Source organism: Somniosus microcephalus, chromosome 11, assembly GCF_052327205.1.
Source record: "Somniosus microcephalus isolate GS21.2 chromosome 11, FLI_Smic_1.0, whole genome shotgun sequence".
Lineage (NCBI taxonomy): Eukaryota > Metazoa > Chordata > Chondrichthyes > Squaliformes > Somniosidae > Somniosus > Somniosus microcephalus.
The window spans coordinates 189,079,488-189,094,016 of record NC_140997.1 but is presented as its reverse complement, the minus strand read 5'-3'; the positions used below and the strand labels follow the sequence as shown (position 1 = coordinate 189,094,016).

The 14,529-nt window shown below is 41.9% G+C and overlaps 1 protein-coding gene across 3 annotated transcripts in view; it reads right to left on the bottom strand.

Annotated features, from left to right (window-relative positions):
• The window catches only part of fhit (fragile histidine triad diadenosine triphosphatase), a 1,230,589-nt gene extending 1,216,933 nt beyond the window's left edge, over nt 1-13,656 (bottom strand). For 2 of the 3 annotated variants that reach the window (XM_086001534.1, XM_086001536.1), the window contains exon 1: nt 13,294-13,656. The gene's annotated coding sequence lies outside the window, so the exon portion shown is untranslated. The remainder of the gene's footprint in view (nt 1-13,293) is intronic. The other variant, XM_086001535.1, reaches the window with a different exon arrangement.
• Between the last annotated feature and the right edge of the window lie 873 nt (nt 13,657-14,529).

The following is a 14,529-nucleotide window of genomic DNA, read 5'->3' as shown; positions in this document are numbered from 1 at the left end:
CTCTTTTTAAACTTTAACTCTGTGTTTTATAGTTTCTAAGCTCTCTGTGGTGTAGCGGGGACTGTTTGCAAACCAGGACCCTTAAATATATCATTTAACTGTAGTGAAATTGGTGGGATTGATTTGATTTAATTTAATTGCAATTAACTAAAGGGTAAGTCATGGCAGGACAGCTCGGTGCCGTGGTATGCTGCTCCTGTGATATGTGGGAACTCAGGGACACTTCCTGTGTCCCTGACAACCATGTGTGCAGGAAGTGTGTCCAGCAGCAGCTACTGGCAGACCACATTGCGGCGCTGGAGATGCGATTGGATTCATACTGGACCATTCGCAATGCTGAGGACGTCGTGAATAGCACGTTTGATCAGTTGGTCACACCGCAGGCAAAGGTTGGACAGGCAGAAAGGGAATGGGTCACCAACAGAGTACTAGGCACAGGCAGGTAGTGCAGGGGTCCCCTGTGGACATCCCCCTCAAACAGATACACCACTTTGAGTACTGTTGGGGGGGATGGCTTATCAGAGGAAGGCAGCAGCAGCCAACTTCCTGGCACCAGGGGTGGTTCTGCAGCACAGGACGGGAGGAAAAAGAGGGGTAGAGCTATAGTAATAGGGGATTCTATTGTAAGGGGAATAGATAGGCGTTTCTGCGGCCGCAAACGAGACTCCAGGATGGTGCGTTGCCTCCCTGGTGCAAGGGTCAAGGATGTCTCAGAGCGGCTTCAGAACATTTTGGAAGGGGAGGGTGAACAGCCAGTTGTCATGGTGCATATAGGTACCAACGATATAGGTAAAAAACAGGATGAGGTCCTAAAAGCTGAATATAGGGAGTTAGGAGGTAAACTAAAAAATGGGACCTCAAAGGTAGTAATCTCAGGATTGCTACCAGTGCCACGTGCTAGTCAGAGTAGAAATAGAAGGATATTTCAGATGAATACATGGCTAGAGGAATGGTGTGAGGGGGAGGGATTCAAATTCCTGGGACATTGGAACTGGTTCTGGGGAGGTGGGACCAGTTCAAAGCGGACGGTTTGCAACTGGGCAGGGCCGGGACCGAGACCGATGTCCTAGGGGGAGTGCTTGCTAGTGCTCTGGGGGAGGGTTTAAACTAAAATGGCAGGGGGTTGGGAACCTGAGCAGAGGGACAGAGGAAAGGGAAACAAGGATAAAAGGAAAAGGTAGGAAGGAGAAAAACAAAAGTGGCAGTCGGAGAAAGCAACAGTTTAAATCAAACATGGCCACAGTAAATAATAATTCTAATAGGTCTAAGAGCGTTAAAAAAACAAGCCTGAAGGCATTGTGTCTTAATGCAAGGAGCATTCGTAATAAGGTGGATGAATTAGCTGTGCAAATAGAGGTAAACAATTATGATTTGATTGGGATTACGGAAACATGGCTCCAGGGTGGCCAAGGCTGGGAACTCAACATCCAGGGGTATTCAATATTCAAGAAAGATAGGCAAAAAGGAAAGGGAGGTGGGGAACCATTGCTGGTTAAAGAAGGGATTAACACAATTGTCAGGAAGGATATTTGCTCTGATGTGGAATCTGTATGGGTAGAACTGAGAAATACCAAGGGGCAGAAAACATTAGTGGGAGTGGTATATAGACCTCCAAACAGTAATGCGGAGGTTGGGGATGGCATTAAAAGGGAAATTAGAGAAACGTGCAATAAGGGCACAGCAGTCATCATGGGTGACTTTAATCTACATATAAATTGGGCTAACCAAATTAGTAACAATATTATGGAGGAGGAATTCCTGGAGTGTTTACGGGATGGTTTCCTGGACCAATATGTCGAGGAACCAACCAGAGATCAGGCCATCTTAGACTGGGTATTATGTAACGAGAAAGGATTAATTAACAATCTTGTTGTACGAGGCCCCTTGGGTCGCAGCGATCATAATATGATAGAATTCTTCATTAAGATGGAGAATGAAGTTGTTGACTCAGAGACTAGGGTCCTGAATTTAAATAAAGCAAACTACGATGGTCTGAGGCACGAGTTGGGTAGGATTGATTGGGGAATGTCACTCGAAGGGTTGACGGTGGATAGGCAATGGCAAACATTCAAAGACCGCATGGATGAACTACAGAATTTGTTCATCCCAGTTTGGCATAAAAATAAAACAAAAAAGGTGACTCAACCGTGGCTAACAAGGGAAATTAGAGATAGCATAAGATCCAAGGAGAGGACATATAAATTGGCCAGAAAAAGCAGTAAACCTGAGGATTGGGAGCAGTTTAGGATTCAACAAAGGAGGACAATGGGATTAATTAAGAAGGGGAAAATAGAATATGAGAGTAAGCTTGCAGGGAACATAAAAACTGACTGTAAAAGCTTTTATAGATATGTGAAGAGAAAAAGATTGGGGAAGTCAAGCGTAGGTCCCTTGCAGTCAGAATCAGAGGAATTTATAATGGGGAACAAAGAAATGGCAGACCAATTAAATATATATTTTGGTTCTGTCTTCACAAAGGAGGACACAAATAACCTCCCAGAGATGTCGGGGAACATAGGGTCTGATGAAAGGGAGGAACTGAAAGAAATCAGTATTTGTAGGGAAATGGTGGTTAAGGAAATTGATGGGATTGAAGGCCGATAAATCCTCAGGGCCTGATAATCTACATCCTAGGGTACTTAAGGAAGTGGCCCTCGAAATAGTAGATGCATTGCTGATCATCTTCCAACATTTGATGGAATCTGGAACAGTACCCATGGATTGGAGGGTAGCTAATGTTACCCCACTATTCAAAAAAGGTGGTAGAGAGAAAACGGGGAATTGCAGACTGGTAAGCCTGACATCGGTAGTGGGGAAAATGCTAGAGTCCATTATAAAAGATGTAATAGCAGAGCACTTGGAAAACAGTGACAGGATCGGACAAATTCAACATGGATTTACAAAGGGTAAATCATGCTTGAATAATCTACTGGAATTTTTTGAGGATGTAACTGGTAAAATAGATAAGGGAGAACCAGTGGATGTGGTGTATTTGGACTTTCAGAAGGCTTTCTATAAGGTCCTGCATAAGAGATTAGCGTGTAAAGTTAAGGCACATGGGATTGGGGGCAAGGTACTGACTTGGATAGAGAACTGGTTGGCAGACAGAAAGCAAAGAGTTGGAATAAACGGCTCTTTTTCCGAGTGGCAGGCAGTGACTAGTGGGGTACCGCAGGGATCGGTCCTTGGACCCCAGCTATTCACAATATATATTAATGATCTAGACAAGGGAACTAGATGTAATATCTCCAAATTTGCAGACGACACAAAGCTGGGTGGGCGTGTGTGCTGTGAGGAGGATGCCGAGAAACTCCAGGATGATTTGGACAGGTTGGGTGATTGGGCAGAAGCATGGCAGATGCAATATAACGTGGATAAATGTGAGGTTATCCACTTTGGTAGCAAAAACAGGAAGGCAGATTATTATCTGAATGGCAATAGATTGGGAGAAGGGGAAGTGCAACGAGACCTGGGTGTCCTTGTGCACCAGTCGCTGAAGGTAAGCATGCAGGTGCAGCAGGCGATTAAGAAGGCAAATGGTATGTTGGCCTTCGTAGCGAGAGGGTTTGAGTACAGGAACAAGGATGTCTTGCTGCAGTTGTACAGGGCCTTGGTGAGACCACACCTTGAGTATTGTGTGCAGTTTTGGTCGCCTTATCTGAGGATGGATGTTCTTGCCATGGAAGGAGTTCAGTGAAGATTCACCAGGCTGATACCTGGGGTGGCAGGAATGACGTATGAGGAGAGATTGGATCGATTGGGCTTGTACTCGCTGGAGTTTAGAAGAATGAGAGGGGATCTCATCGAAACTTATAAAATTCTCACAGGACTAGACAGACTAGATGCTGGAAGGATGTTCCCGATGGTCGGGGAGTCCAGAACCAGGGGTCACAGTCTAAGGATAAGGAGTTGGCCATTTAGGACAGAAATGAGGAGGAATTTCTTCACCCAGAGAGTGGTGAACCTGTGGAATTCTCTACCATAGAAGGCAGTAGAGACCAATTCATTAAATATATTCAAGAAGGAGTTGGATATATTTCTCAAGGCTAAAGGGATCAAGGGGTATGGGGAGAAAGCAGGGACAGGGTACTGAGTTTGGATGATCAGCCATGATCGCATTGAATGGCAGAGCAGGTTCGAGGGGCTGAATGGCCTACTCCTGCTCCTATCTTCTGTGTCTATGTTAACAATGATCATTGTAGCAGTTGCTGTATTTGTTAGGACTGCACAAAAATAACCCAACTCCATTATAATTAATTGCAATAATTTACTCTTTTGCATAAACCAGAAAGTAAAAATCTGTAAACAAATGCACCGTATTAATTCAATCTGCTCCACAGCAACTCTGCTGATTAAAGGGCGGGGCATGTGTTTTACTCAAAGTCAAAACCAAAATATTCATTGCTCTGTTACTATTATTGGTGAATACAATCAAAATGAGTATAATTTTTTGTTTAAATTTACCCCTTGTACTGCATCTGTTTATCGTACTTGTCCATTTACAGCATATAAGCTATTTTCTCACTCATTACCATGTTTCTTTAACTTTGCTTCATAGAACAGGCTGCATGACTTTCGCTGCATCTTCCTTTTTTTCCTGTATTTTTTAAGCTATGAGCTCTTCAGTGCTATCCTTCAGCCTGCAAAGTTTGTGTCCTGATTTAAACAGTAAGCCACCAAATTCCATCTCCTCAGGCTGCCAAAAAGGTCAGTAGCACGTACTGTATTTACTTGGACTGCTGATGAGAGCGAGGAGTTTTCTAGAAAAGGTCAAATCAAAGTAACCTTACTATGTTACATGTCCAATCAGTCTGAAAAATGGATGTAAAACGTGGCAAAGCACAAGCTATTTGGTGTATATTTGATTCTAAGTTGGTAATCTATTTCTGGAATCTACCAGTGTTATCAAAACCATTATTGGAAAAGTTTTTAATGCTTCCTTGCTTGTCCATGTTATTCCTCCTATGAACACAAACTCACTATCACTTGGTTACGCCTATTGTGTAGTCATGTTCTCATCTGTATATACTTTCACAAGGAAGTATCCAATAATTACAGAAACATTGACCAGCAGTCTGTGAACCAGGCAACCATATATTTGGTTGAAAATTTGAACTACAATTTTAGCCACAATTTTGAAATATCCATGTGTAATTTTATTTTGTTCAATTAAAAACAAAAAGTACAGGAACCTATACTACAGGAAACTTTCGATTAACCGGCCCCTAAATAACTGGAACGTTCTATCCACCGGCAAAATTCAGGAGTCGGTTCAGATAACTTTTATTACTTTTTTTTACTCCATTTGTTGCTGTGCAAGGGTGTAGCTGAAGCTGTTGCTAAGCTACAGAGACGCTTGCAACTTGTGCCGATTGTTTTGAAGCTGGGTTTGTTGCTTTATACGGAGCTCTGAGCTCCGTATCTTTTACAATAACGTTCGGTTATCCGGAATTGTTGATGAACCGGCAACACGTCGGTCCTGTCCGTGCCGGATACCAGAAAGTTTCCTGTAGTTGAATTGAAATTATGGAGAGTTCTGTGTTTGTTTGGCTCAGTTGGTAGCACTCTCACTTCTGGGTCACCGGGTTATGGATACAAACCCCACTGCATTCAAGGAACTAAATCCATAATCTGGACTCCATTGCAGTACTACCCGAGTGCTGCATTATTATTTTTAATTCATTCTCAGGATATGGGTGTCGCTGGGAAGGCCAGTATTTATTGCCCATCCCTAGTTGCACTTCTTGAACCGCTGCAGTCAGTGTGGAAAAAAGTGCTCCCCTAAAGCTGTTAGGTGGGGAGTGGTAGGATTTTAATCCAGTAACAATACATGTCCAAAATCGGGTCAGAGGGTATCATCCTTTGGATGAGACATTAAACTGAGGGAGACATTAAAGATCTGGAAATGGAGGAGGGAGTTCTCCTGGTGTCTTGGCCACCATTGCTCCTGCAACAACACCACTGAGAAAATGACCATTAATTTTGCTGCTGCTTGTAGAATCCTCCTGTGTACAAAATAGTTGCTGTGTTTGCCCACACAACAATTACTGCACTTGGAGACAGCCTTGAGCAACATGTTGAAGTTTAACGGAAGCTCGAGGAACAGTAACTCAATCTTTAGATTAGGCACTTTATAGCTCTCTGGCCTCAAAATTGCTCCCATTTTCTCGGACAACTGCTGCTGGTAATGGTTCTGCTGCAACCATTTACTGCTCCTCTAGACCCATCTTCTGTTTCTTTACTTGTCCCACTACCACCCGTTTTGCCTTGCACCATCATCCCTTTTGTTATTCAATCACTCCTGCCCTCCACCTCATCACAGACCTTTCCCTTTGTTCTTTCCTCCCCAGCACCCCCCCGCCATTTTCCCTGACTTTGTACTTGCTTATGGATTGTTAAATCTCTAACTTCTTCCAGTTCGGACGAAAGGTCATCGACCTGAAATGTTAACTCTGTTTCTCTCTCCACAGATGCTGCCTGACCTGCTGAGCAGAATCATAGAAACTTGCAGCACGGGAGGCCATTCAGCCAGTCATGCATGTGCTGGCTGTTTGGAAGAGCAGTCGTCCTTAGTCCCAAACCCCCGCTTTTTGTCGGTAACCCTACAAGTTCCTCATCCTCAAGTACCTGTCCAACATACTTTTAAAATTATTTGTGGAATCAGCTTCCACCATCTTTTCAGATAGAGCATTCTAGATCCCGACAAAACTCAGTGAAAAAGTTCTCATCTCCCCTCTAGGTCTTTTTCCAATGATTTTAAATCTATGGTCTCTAGTTATTGACCCACTCACCAGAGGGAATAGTTTTTTCTCTATCTACTCTATCAAAACCTCTCATCATCTTGAAAACCTCTATTTGGTCACCTCTTAACCTTCTCTGTTCCAAGGAGAACAGTCCTAACTTTTCCAACCTCTCCTGAAGTCCCTCATCCCTGGTAACATCCTGGTAAACTTCCTCTGTACCCTTTCTACGGTCTTTACACCTTTCCTGAAGTGTGGTGCCCAGAATTGTCAACACTACTCCAGCTGAGGCTGAACCAGTGATTTATAAAGTTCTAGCATGATCTCTTTGCTTTTATAATCTATACCTCTACTTATAAACCTAAGTAATACATATGCTTTTTTTAACCACCTTATCAACTTGCCGTGCCACCTTTAAGGATTTATGCATCTGGAAACCAAGGTCTCTCTGCTCATCTACGCTTCAAAATCATGCCATTTATAATGTACTGTCTTTTCCATATTAATCCTTCCAAAGTGCATCACTTCACACTTCTCCGCATTGAACTCCATCTGCCGTGCTTCTGCCCATTTCACCATCCTGTCCATGTCATCCTTAAGTCCACAACTATCATCATCTATTATGTTGCCAGGTTTTGTATCATCTGCAAACTTTATAATGCAGCTCCCTACACCCGAGTCTAGGTCGTTTATAAAAATTGAAGAGTAATGGACTCAAAACTGAGTATTTCCAACAGTTTCTGTTTTTATTTCAGATTTCCAGCACCCGCAGTATTTTGCTTATGTTTAATAAATGGCTGCTTTCTACTTGCTTTCATGTGTTTTTAATATACATCACCATAACTTCACAGTGTGCAAGCTCTTTGTAATGAATAACAATGGCCATGCAACGTCAGAGGTGCAAAAAATACAGGGAAATTAGATTATTGACTGCTTAAACTCAGCATGAGCGGAAATAAGGAAGGAAGGAAGAACCTGCATTAATATAGTTCAGATTAACCCCAAACTGATACAAACCAAATAGACTGGGATTTGATTCGAATCATCACAAATTGATACAAGCCAAATGGACTGGGATTTGTACAGATTCATCACAAGCTGATACCAGATCAAAGGAAGAAGTAATAGCAGCAAGGTGACAATGTGTTACATAGCAAGAGTATGTCAAGGTTTATCTCTGCCTGCAAACAGGTAAAGTAACAGTTCACTGAGAATGCTGTTTGAACACACAGATGGGAAAGGAGAAGAATGTCGTTTTCAGAAATAAACTGTAAACTCAATAGGGTAAAAATGAAAATGTATGTGTGTGGCTTTGAAGCATCAATGTAATCACCTACAGTCATAAAGTCTGTGGGAAAGAAATTTGTAGTTGTCGCACTGCTCCAGGAAAAAAAGTACAAAAAATGCAAACTTTGCATAGTGGGATTCAACCTGGGACTTGGCAATGTAGTAAATAGTCAGCAGGATAGCAGCAGATTTCAGGAGGACATAGACAGACTGGTGAAATAGGCAGACATATGGCAGATGCCAATTTAATGCAGATAAATGTGAAGTGATGCACTTTGGAAGGAACAACATGGAGATGTAGTCCAATCTAAATGGTACTATTTTGAGGGGGGTACAAGTGCAGAGGGACCCGAGGGTGCATATTCACAAATCCTTGAAGTTGGCAGGGCAAGTTGATCAGGCAGTTCAGAAAGCATATGGGATACTTGGTTTTGTAAATAGGGGTGTTGAATATAAAAACAAGGAAATCATGCTAAACCTTTACAAATCACTGTTTCGACCTCAGCTGGAATATTGTGTACAATAGGATGACCATATTTGCTAAATTGAATCTGGGGACACACAGGGTGGGAGCACAGCAAAGTAGCCAGGATGGAAAATGTAGGTTGCACAGCATAGTGAGGCAAAACTTGGTTATTTTGATGCAAACTAAATCTGCAAATAGCAGTGTCAGAACTTTCTATCTGAATAAAGCGGCTGCTATTCACAGCATCTACCGGCCGCAATCACTGGCTCCTCCCCATCCTCAGAGCCCGACACTCCTCCACACCATCCGAGGTCACGGAACGCGTTCTGATCCGGCTCCCGAGACATCCAGGCGGCTTCGCTCCAGCCACCGCTCATTAGTCCGGTTGCCAGCAGCCCCTATTAATTGGACATTTTGGCTCCCGGGCCTATTTCTCTTCAACTGAATTTCGCAGGACTATCCGGGGTTTCGGTGGGGGGAGGAGCATGCATACTGTGGCCACAGAGCGTGATCTCTGCATAAATTAAAGTCCTTCAGTGAGTCCACCCCTTCTTCTGGTTGAAAACAGGAGATTGACATCTCTTCCACCAATTGGAACCTGCCCCGCAGCACAGCCCTGCCCACTTTAACCACCAACCGCAGGGCAGCTCGGGGGCATGTGGCTCTTGATTTGAATCCGCACGTATTCAGGGACGAGTTTCCTGAACTGGGGACTCTTCCGGGGACATCGTTTGCCGGGGGACACAGTCCCTCATCCGGGGACTGTCCCCTAGTATACAATTCTTTGTACCACACCTCAGGAAGGATGTCAAGGCCTTGGAGAGGGTCAGAGGAGGTTTACTCAGATGATACGAGGGATAAGGGACTCCAGTTATGTGGAGAAACTGGAGCAGCTGGGATTGTTATTCTTGGAGCAGAGAAAGTTAAGGGGAGACCTAACAGAGACATTCAAAATTATGAAGGGTTTTGATAGAGCAAGTAGGGAGAAATTGTTTCCTGTCAAGTGGGTCAGTAACCAGCGGTCATAGATTTAAAAATCACTGGAAAAAGAACTAGAGGGGAAATGAAGAGAAATGGTTTCACAGAGGGTTGTTAAGATCTGAAATGCACTACCTGAAAGAGTGGTGGAATCAGATCCCATAGGAACTTTCAAAAGGCAATTGGACATGTATTTGAAGAGGACTAAGTTGCAGGGTTATGGGGGAAAAGCTGGGGTGTGGGACTAAATTGGCCAGCTCTTTCAAAGAGTCAGCACAGGCACGATGGACCAAAGGGCCCACTTCTGTGCTGCAAGATTCTTTGCTATGACTGCCAGAGATCCACTTCGGCAACTTGCTTGTTCCACCAGGCCAGGGACGCTCTGGTTTGTAAGTCCTGTTAATAATAGTGAATAAACTATTACTTACTTCTCTATAAGCATATACTTGTTTGGTATCTTGAACCGATAATGAATATTTTGGCAACGTAAGCTATGTGATTGCATCTTCATAGCAGCAAAATCAGACAGTCAAGAAACATGAACTGCTACAATGTAACCTGCCTATAGTAACAACTTCACATGACCTTTACAAACGGGTGCATTCGTGGACAAGTTCCAGTCACAATAGCTTCTTTACAATATTATTCTCAGAGAGATATGCTTCGCCATTGCCTCTCAATTTAATTTGGGATAAAGCAGCATATTGAGTGTCTTAAAACAAAAAAAATGTTTCAACTACATTTTGGAGTTCCATTAGGATTAAAAAAAATCACAATTCAACACTGCCTAAGTGAAGTTAATTATTGAACTCATCAGCAAACTACTCAACCCTTAAAAGAGCTTGGCTACCACAATCCATATCTTTTCCTTCGTGACACCATGATAATTTCTAACCTCAGCTACCTCTCAGTGATTTCACTATAGTTTTCCGCCTCAGATACTTGAACTCCCACAGTTTCACACAAGTTATAATTGGAAAGCCACAATGTTAGAAAATATATTCAAGTGCTACAAACATCTATCATTGCACCACTGATCTTTGAAATCACACACTTTCTCAGAAATGACCCACTCACTGAAGTTGCTGAAGTGTTTGGGGCAGATTTTTAACGCACCAGTACATGGGTTCAACTGTGATTACTGAACAAGTACTTTTTGTGATGGTATTCATGACAGTTTCTTACGAGCATTTGAACTGTTAGCAGACTAACACAACGAGGTTAAAAATATAGGCAGAGAAACATCACTCAATAGTCAAGCATTTATGGGCATTGATCTTACCTTAGATATAAAGTTATGTGCAGTGAACAAGCATTTTTTATTTATTTTAACTCACTCCAAAAGCACATAAGCCTAAGTTTAAAAAGCAACATAAAGCCCATGATCATAAAGAAAGTCTTGCATTTTAAATAGCGCCTTTCACGAATTCAAGACATTCCAAAGCACTTCACAGCCAATAAAGAACTTTCAAAAAAAGTGTAGTCGTTATTGTAATGTAGGAAACATAGCAGCTTTTATAATGAATTCGTGACTGAAATGCAAGACATGTTGGAAGTGCGGTCAGTGTGTGTGGGGGGGGGGGGAAAGAGAGAAAGAGAGGGGCCATAATCAGTGGGGGGGGGGGGGGGGTGGCCAAAGGCTTCCTTGAGGTGCCAGGGGGAGCACTCCTGCTTCTCCTGGCCCACAAGGAGTGGTGGAAAAGGCACTTACCTTGTGGAGCCAGCAGCTCACACCTCCCTTTCACTGCCAGGTTTCCCAACCCCTGGGGAACACGCGCAGCAGCAGTTTATTTTAATTCAGGCTCCCAATTGCACTGTGGGAGCCCAATTTAAATATGTTAATGAAGTGTCCCGTCTCTCAACTCAGACGCTTTGATATCAGCTGCCGAAAAAAGGTCATGAGGGTGTTAATATCAAATCAAGGACTCCACAACACCATCAGTCGTAAACATATGACTTCAGGAATAATATGCATTCCAAGTGCAATAAGGCGAGGTAAAAAGTGACCAAACACTGATCCAACTGGGGTTCCAGAAAATATTCAGGAAGATCAAATGCCTGGGAACATAGAAACAGGAGTTGGCCATTGAGCCCCTTGAGCCTGTTCCCCCATTCAATAAGATCATAGCTGATCTGTAACCTAACTCCGGATACCCATCTTTGCCCCATATCCATTAATACCTTTGGTTAACAGATATCTATCAATCTCAGATTTAAAATTAATTGCCGTTTGCAGAAGAGAGTTCCAAACTTCTACCACCCTTTGCATGTAGAAGTGTTTTTTAACTTGACTCCTGAAAGGCCTGGCTCTAATTTTCAGGCTATGTCCCCTAGTCCTAGACACCCCAATCAGCAGAAATAGTTTCTCTCTATCTACCCTATCAGTTCCCCTTAATATCTTGAAAAGTTTGATCAAATCACCCCTTTACCTTCTAAATTCCAGGGAATACAACAGTCCAGATATCATTCTAGTAAATCTACACTGCAATCTCGCCAAGGCCAATATACCCTTCCTATGGTGTGGTGTGAAAACTGAACATAGTATCCCAGGTGTGGTCTAACCAGGCATTGTATAGCTGTAGCATAACTTCTAAACCCCTCTATTATAGTCCTCTAGATATAAAGGCCAGCATTTCATGAGACTTGTTGATTATTTTCTGTACTTGTCCATGACATTCTAATGATCTATGTACATGGACCCCTAAGTCTCTTTCGACCTCCACTGCATCTAGCTTTTCACCATTTAGAAGGTACTTTGATCCATCCTTTTTAGGTCCAAAGTGGATGACCTCACACACTTGCCTACACTGAAATCCATTTGCCACAGTTTTGCCCATTCATGGGAGATGTCCATTTCTGTACAGATATATTCCTTTAAGACATTTCGGATTCCTGGGCAATTCAACAAATTATGCTACCACTTTTTGACAATTTGGATGTAAAACATTCATCTACTGAGAGAAACAAAGGAATTTCCACAATAAAATGCAGATGATTATGAGGTGGCAGTGTACCCACGGTGAATTTACCCAATGTCTGTGCACTCTAAGCATATGTTACAATTTTTAAATGGTTGTTCTGCTTTGAGTTCTAGAATCCACTTTGATCTCAACTATTAATATTCATTAATACTGTGGTGCTAATTAGGTGAGATACTCTAAATATTCACAGAAAGCTAAGATCATTCAGAATGTTACAGATCTAACTGAGAGCAATGGGAATTGTGTGATGGCATTTTAAAATAAATTTTCCAAGTTTTGTAATTACAGAGGCATGAAAGATATTGTTCATTTTCCCGTGCTGTCGCCTGCATCTTTTTTTTTTTTTAAACTTCCACACAGAAAATAGAACTGTACATGTTCTCAGCTAGTGTTCAAAGGCATAGTATTGTTCGAAACCTTTAAAATTGCTTTCTTAACTGATTTCTACTGCTAAAATTCTTGATACTGCCACAAAGAACTAATTCACAAATAACTTTATAACAGCATTACAGCAGAAACAATACCCATGATAATAGCCGTTAATGTGAACAGTGATTTGATGTGTTTATCCTGGCCAGTGTAAATTGTGGATTTCAATTACACATATATACTTTTGAAACAAATAAAAGCATAGATGACAGGAAAAAAAGCAATATGTGATCAACATACTGTACAATCAAATCATGCTGACAATTTAAATGTCAAGGTTAGAAACAGATGTCAAGATAGTTCTAGGTGGACTTGACTTTTATTGTTTGTCACACTTCCCCATTCATTCCCCACAGTTGGCTTGTAAATAATTGTGAGCTTTTATTTAGCTTGTTATTTAGCTTAACAGTACCTTGATTTCTTGATAGTAGTGATGTTCCAAACAAAAACTGATTTTTACCGATGTCTTCGGAATTTACTGTCTTTTTGGGCTCTAATTTTTTCTCCCAATTTTCTCCTGGTTTTTGATGCTAAAAATAAAAGTTGAAAAAACACCTTTTAAAAAAACTGGGTTTTTTAAATTGGCAATAAAAGTTGACATTAACAGGTCCTTAAATATTGCTCATATCCGATGAAAGGGGAAAAAAACTGCACGGTCGTACAAAGGCAAATATAACACATATATCAAGAAATTGAGACAAGGTGTCTCTGTAATACTGGTACAAGTGAGTTATTTATGAAACATTGCAAATTTATAGTGGGAAAAGCATCCATAGTTATTCCACAGGTAGTGAAGTACAATTTTTCATAAATTTTTTTGCACTTCAACAAAATTGTTCTCATGAGGAACAGAAGGGTGCATTGATGCGGTACTGGACTAGCAACCCAGAGATCATGAGTTTAAATCACACCATGGCAATTTGTGGAATTGAATTTAATAAATCTGGTAATTTGTGAACCATCAAAACTGCCAGATTATTGTAAAAATGCAACTGCTTCACAAATGTCCTTCAGGGAAGGAAACCTGCCACCCCTGCTCGGTCTGGCCTACACATTATTCCAATTCAACAATATATACTTGACTCTTAATGCCCTCTAAAGTCATCAGATCAGCACAAGACCCTATTAGCCCTGAAAGGTCCTCCAAATTGTCTCATTGGCTAGCCGAGCAACAGCCGGATAATGGTCAAAATCACAGTCGTATCTATCAGCCAACATCCCAGACTCTTCAGTCAGCATACAATTGCAAAATACTGCAGATGCTGGAAATCTGAAATAACAACAGAAAACGCTGGAAAAACTCAGCAGGCCAGGCAGCATCCGTGGAGAGAGAAACAGAGTTAACGTTTCAGGTCTGGGACCCTTCATCAGAACTGGAAAAAGCTGGAGATGTAACAGATATTAAGCAGGTGCAGAGACAGCAGGGGATGAAGGAACATACTGTGCTTTTGTAAGAGGCAGGAAAGATAAAATGTTGCAAACGGGAATGGCAAAATCATACAGCATGAAAAATGGGGGTAGGGGTTATAGTTTGAAATTGTTGAACTCAATGTTGAGGCCAGAAGGCTTTAAAGTGCCTAATCGAAAGATGAGGTGCTGTTCCTCGAGCTTATGTTGAGCTACATTGGAACAATGTAATAAGCCGAGG